This window comes from Ceratotherium simum, chromosome 31 (assembly GCF_057802395.1).
Source record: "Ceratotherium simum simum isolate JZ-2026a chromosome 31, ASM5780239v1, whole genome shotgun sequence".
NCBI lineage: Eukaryota > Metazoa > Chordata > Mammalia > Perissodactyla > Rhinocerotidae > Ceratotherium > Ceratotherium simum.
The window spans coordinates 23865933-23872075 of record NC_141930.1 but is presented as its reverse complement, the minus strand read 5'-3'; the positions used below and the strand labels follow the sequence as shown (position 1 = coordinate 23872075).

At 40.6% G+C, this 6143-nt stretch overlaps 1 pseudogene; it reads right to left on the bottom strand.

The window, feature by feature from the left end:
- Positions 1 to 652: 652 nt before the first annotated feature.
- On the bottom strand, positions 653 to 1745 carry LOC101406328 (glycoprotein-N-acetylgalactosamine 3-beta-galactosyltransferase 1 pseudogene; annotated as a pseudogene).
- Positions 1746 to 6143: the final 4398 nt, after the last annotated feature.

Sequence of the window (6143 nt, the reverse complement as noted above, 5' to 3'; positions counted from 1 at the left end):
GACCAAGTGCATAACATAGTCAAGGCCCAAGATAATTTCAAAATGTGATTTTATTAGTGCCTTTTAGGACAAGTGGCATTCTTATTCTACATTTTTCTGGAAGAAATACTGCTAATTATAAATAATCAAAATGAAATTTTTATTAGACAGAAGTAGTGCGTGTAGGGGTGAGTTTGATTCATTTATGTCACATTGCAATTCAAACATACATCTTGAGTTTAAAAACATGCTGATCATCAGTATTTCCTTCTAGAATTTTCGTTAGGCAAATCTGTCTAGCATCATGCACATTTTACCTAACATGATACAGTGTAGTTTTAGTAAGTTTAACTGCTGTATTTTCTCAGTGACTGCCACAAACATCTGGTCAGAAACAGGCAGCAAAATCTCTCATTCTGACCACCCTCTTAAAATACAGTGTTTTATATACATGTATATGTGTATAAACATAACTCTATCAAAAACACACTTTAACACACTACATTGTTCCTGCTAAAACTTCAGTTTACAGCCATTCCTATGAACGATTTCTAACATGGAATGTTCGCTTAGAAGGACTTGCTCATGGGACCCCGGCGCTCTCTTCAAAGATGCTGAGACCCTTTTCAGTGCAACGTTAGATGCTCTACCTTTGTTCTTTCAGGGGTTTCTTTCAAGGGTTTCTTAAGTTTGCTTTTGGATCTTTATTTTTGTTTGCTTTGCTTATTTCCTTTAGTAGATTCTCAGGTAAGGCATGTTGATATCTGTGTGAATTACCACGTGGATGGAGATGAGCAATGAGACAGTCTAACTCATACATGGCTGTAGCATTAGTGGAGTGAAAAGAAACTGCAAAATCAGAGCAGCACCCCAGACCCCCCGAGGAGGTTTATAGTTACCTTTCCAGTACCAAAGGGTTCTGGGTAGAGAACCTTGGATGAAGTGGTATTTTGGGAAAAAGGGATAGAAAGTTCCTTTTCCAGGGGGCTCTCTGGAATCCCCTGCTTCCACATTTAGGATTCCCAGGCATCTCCCCAGCGCTAAGTCTTCAGAGGTGGAAACAGGAAGTGTTCGTTTTCACCACATCGACAGATCTCAAGGCTTCTTTGCTCAGTGCACATACTGCTCCTCTGCTCATGTAGCCCTGCTTTACCTAGTGTTTAAATCTTTTCCCAGAGTAAATGGGTTCTTCAGGGTCATAGTTTACAAGCAGCCATCTCAAGTTGTCTAGTCTGACTTAGGTAGCATCATCTACTTTCATAAGCCAATCAGTATATTCTAGATAACAGTCATGAATATACCGAAAGGCTTTAACTGTTTTCTAGTACAGATGGTCTCTGCCTTCTTTGGTGTCTAATCTCACAGCAGGGAAGTCTTTATTTTCTTCTGAGCTTATAAACAACACTTTATTACAGTGCTGGGTCCATGCAGCTCTGACGTATTTGGTCATTTGTTCTAGATTTTGAGGTCCTGTCGTAACCCAGCAAAGAATTTTCGCCTTCTGATAGAAGTTTTTTCAGTAACATCTGTGTTCTTGTGTTTATGACGGCTAGCATCTGCATTCAACTTCAACTCTTCTTCTAGATGATTCTGTCCAGTATCATCTGAATATCTTGAATGAGGATAATTATTCAGAATATTAGACTGGCTATCACCCTGTCCTCCCAACAAAATACCAAATAGATGAGAACATTAAAAAAAAAAAAAAATTCCAATTGCTGATCCAAAGATGAAGGTTAAACATGCAGCCAAGAATTGGAGGCCATTTCTGTAAGCGAATTTCTGACATCGGTGGTTGCTTTGTCCCGCTCCTGGGAGGTCAGTGGGGGGTGGGGGCGGGGGTGAGGGGGACACGATGGCTGGACCCACCCTGAGCAGTGGTCCTCGTAGCAGCAGTGGTGGAGATGGCCCGAGGTGTTCCTTCCCATGCGTTCCACCCTCCAGTATTATTTTTAACCATCTATCTGCATGTGCGTGCATGTATGTGGGATTCTGCTTTACCTTATATAATAAGCATGTACATTATTTCCATTACATTTGTTGCTCTGTAACAACTGTAAAGTTCATCATCTGTTGAATCAAAGTTGCTGATGGCAATTTTTAGAGTTATTTAAATGTAATAGGATGGGCTGAGATCATAAATGAGAATTTAAAAAACGGAATAGATTTCCAAAAAATAAAAAAATAAATCAACTTAAAAAATACAGATGAGTCTGTTAGGAATAGTTATTACCATGACTTTTAATGAACATTAGAAATATGTAAATTAACTTTCCTTTAGAATTTTATGTTCAGTAAAAGCTATTATAGGCTTAACAAGGACATTTTTATGTTGAAGCATATTATCTTCTAAACTGATTTTTTTAGATTACATCTCTGAAAACCATTTCTCAGTCTTCAGTTATTTAAATGTGTGAATGAGTTGATTATGGGGGTGGGAGAAGGGTGATAAAAGTCAAAGACTTTTCCTATAAGTAGTATTTGCCACATTGTCCCTTTCTGGGTGTTATTTTAATCTATCTAATGAGACGATGCAAAAAAGGTCACATTTTCAGAGGTTATAAAGTTAAGGATGGCCTTCCTGCATACACAGCTATAGAACAGACTGTAGAAACTGCATAAATAACTAATTCTGCAAACAAATTAATCAGCCAACAGTTATTAATCACCTATTCTGTACCTAGCAGTATGTTCGGTAGTGTGAAGGGTGCAAATATCGGACTTCCAAATACAGATTAATTTCTCAGGAACTATTTGGGGAAAAAAATAACAAAAGCTATTCAGAATAAAAGGCAAACTTGAAATCAACATTCAGCCATTATTTAGTTTTCAGCCATAACCAAAAATAATACTCTACATTGGTCCTTTCCACTCACTTTATGAGGTGTTTGAACATCTGATTCACTTAACTTTACAAAGCGCCCTGAAGCTCACAAAGCTAACTCTCTAGTAACTTTAGGATGATTGGAGGATATTCAGATAGACAGAAAGACAGATAAATAGTGGTATATTCTTCTGGTTGTCTAAGAATACCATTTTGAAGGATGTAGCCGTCTCACACACTTCCTTAAAAACCAAACAAACAATACAACAATGCCAACAACAAACTAGCTATACTCCTTAATGAGAATGTTGTGCTTTAAGTTCCTTTTGAAACACTAGGATATAAAAGTTGGGTATTTGGATCAGTCAGATCCCAAGAGGAAAGAGACGGCACGCTCGAATTAGGATATTTCGAGGTGGCTTTTATTTACAAAGGAAATAATTACCAGGGTAGGGACAGGATATATGGAACCACAGAGGACAGAGCAGGAATCCAGCAGCAGCTGAGGCGTTACCACTCCTAGATCTGAAAGGTGGAATCGCAGACTCTAAGAGAGAGCAAGAAAGTTATGCAAGCAGAACTTGGAGCAGAGACACCAGGCAGAACGCCCTTGTGGCCGTCATTCCTCCTTCTTCCTGCAGATGCTGTAAAGATTTTAACGCTGTCCTGCTTAGTCTTGTCCCAGTAGATGAACTAGTGTTTGAAGAGTTGAAAAAGAGGAGAAAGAAATAATTAATGTAACCCTGACTTCTTCCAGCATTGCACCACTGAAACTGTTCTCTCCAAGGCCCCCATGATCCTGACACTAAATCAATCACTAGACACCTTTCCACCCTTGTAGTTACCAGGAACCTCTCGGGTATAAGTAATAGAGATCCAGCTAAAACTGGCTTAGGAAAAAAGGAAAATTTGCATCATATAATTGCAAAGTCTGGGTTTATGGCTTTTTCCCAATTGTCCCTGTAAAAGTCATGACATAACCTGTCTGGGTGACATGTCATCCCTGTGACCATGGAGGTGAATTTCTGATGATATGTGTCTGGGTCACATTCTAACTCCGTTAGGAGTTAGGGCCGTTAGGTGGACTTAACTCAGTCTAGTGCACGTGGGCCAAGAGTAGAGGATGTGTGGTTCCCCTCAGGGAAGTTCTACTACAGTTGTTACTCTATTTGACTTGTTGGAAATATTTGGCATAGATGACCCTTTATGAAACACTTTTTCCTTGCCTTCTTTGGCATTATTTAACTTTTCATCCACCTCGGGCCATTTCTATCAGACTTCCTCACAAGAGATACCCTTCACAATTCAAACAGTAGTACCCGGATTTGTTCAGAACTACCTCTCTCCTTAGTTTTGGCAGCTTATCCCGATCTCAGGCTAGATAAACCCGGTGGTGGCTTGCATCATTCTAGCAGTTGTAAAGTCCTACCTGCCACTGCCATTGATTTTTCTCTTGTCATCGACTCTTGTCTCTGCCTCCAGTGGGGACAAGGGTCTGATTTCAGCATAGCCTGTATGGTGCCTACCTTGGGGAAACTGCAGCAGCTCCAGTACCCAAGTTTAACCCCATAGAACCCCTCGGGGCTCAGGCTTTCCCAGTCACTGCTTGAGAGGACAGGGTAATGGAACCCGGAAATGCAGGGGCAAACTTTGATCAATAAGAGACAGGAAATGGGAAAAACCTAGCAGATAAATTGCTTGCCCTTTCTTCATATGGCCTTTCTAGAGATGCCCTGCGTGAATAAACACTTAGCTGTGTCATCCTGTGAGGCTGTGGCTAGTTTGGCATTGTATCACCTTCCACTTGCTTTCCCCCCTTCCTTGACTCACTTGTGTTTTTGTCTTCACTGAACTTGCCCAGGCGTGGCACCCCAAAGAAAGTGTCAGCTCACAGCTTTGTCTCAAACTTTACTTCCTAGGGAACTTGGCCAAAGATATAAGAATGTCGTTCTTTGCCCATCGCTCAAATTCGGTGAGGGATCTTACCCACTCTCACGATTTGAATTATTGAGTTCTCCCAGATCTCCATCCTGAGCTCCAGAACCATGGATCCAGATCTCAGTGGACATCACTACTTGGATGCTCCACAGGTATTCAAACTCAACATGTTCGAAATTTAAGTAATAGAAATCTCCCCCTCACCACTTCAAATTCCTTGTGCGCCAACATTTCATACCTTGCGAGTGACACCACTGTGCAGTTAGTTGCTTAAATCAGAAATCTGAGAATCATTCCTGACTCCTCACTCTCTTTTACTTCCCACTCTGCACATTCAGTTTCTCACCAGGCCTTGGCAGTTCCGTCTCCTAAGTACGCCTCAGTCTCATCCAACTTCATTTCCTCTCCACTGTCGCAATCTATCCAAGCCATTCTCCTCTCTCTCCTGCACTCCTCCAGCCCATTCTTTAGAGAGTGATCCTTGTAAAACACACATCTCAAAGCCTTTCTTTTCTTCTTAAATATTCCTTAAGGATACGTAATATGGATCTATTCCTTTACTCTTGCATATCTTTCCAGCTATATTTTCTGTCTTTAAGAATCTAGGCTCCGGCCTTATTGATTTTTTTTTCCTCTTGGCCGCATGGTCTCTAAGTCTTCAAATAAGCTGTTTTCTCTGCTTGAAACAATCTTCTCTCTCCTTGTCACTTTGTTGACATCTACTCATCCTTCAGGTCTACAGCCTAGATATCACTTCCTCCAGGAAGCCCTCCCGGATCTCCCTTTCCCCCAGTTCAGGAGAGGGGATTCTTGCTACGGTTCCCATCGCCACCTGTACATCTACTCTCATTGCACTAGAGCACTTAATCAGAGGGTTTGTTCAATTGTCCTTCTTCTATTTGTATAGGAGGAGTGCTCTGTCTACCTTTGCTTTCCCCAAAACCTGGCATAGTGACTGACACATAGTAATTGCTTAAATATATGTTTAAAAAACAAAAACAAAGGCAACACCAAAACCTCACTTACAGTCATTTTTCTGATAGCAGGTTCCCAGAATTTCAGAAAACTAATGTGGATAGTCTTGCCTTTTTAGATTGTTTTAGCAGTTCTCCTTACAGAATTACAGGAAATGGCATTTTAATGACTTTGAGACATTGAGCTCTAAGGTAGAACATATTATCACCGATCCTAAGAGATAACACTACTGAGATGTGAATGCAATTACTATCATATATTTCAAAATTTTTTCTGCTTTTTGTTTTGAATGCTGGATTTGACAAAACATAGAGTTTAAAACTCATCATCTTAAAGAAGTTTTCAAGATTGGGTTTCATAGCAGGTGAGTGATTGGTGCACTGGAGGTGGACTGCCTCCCAGGGCGTGGGCCATCACCCTGCAGACG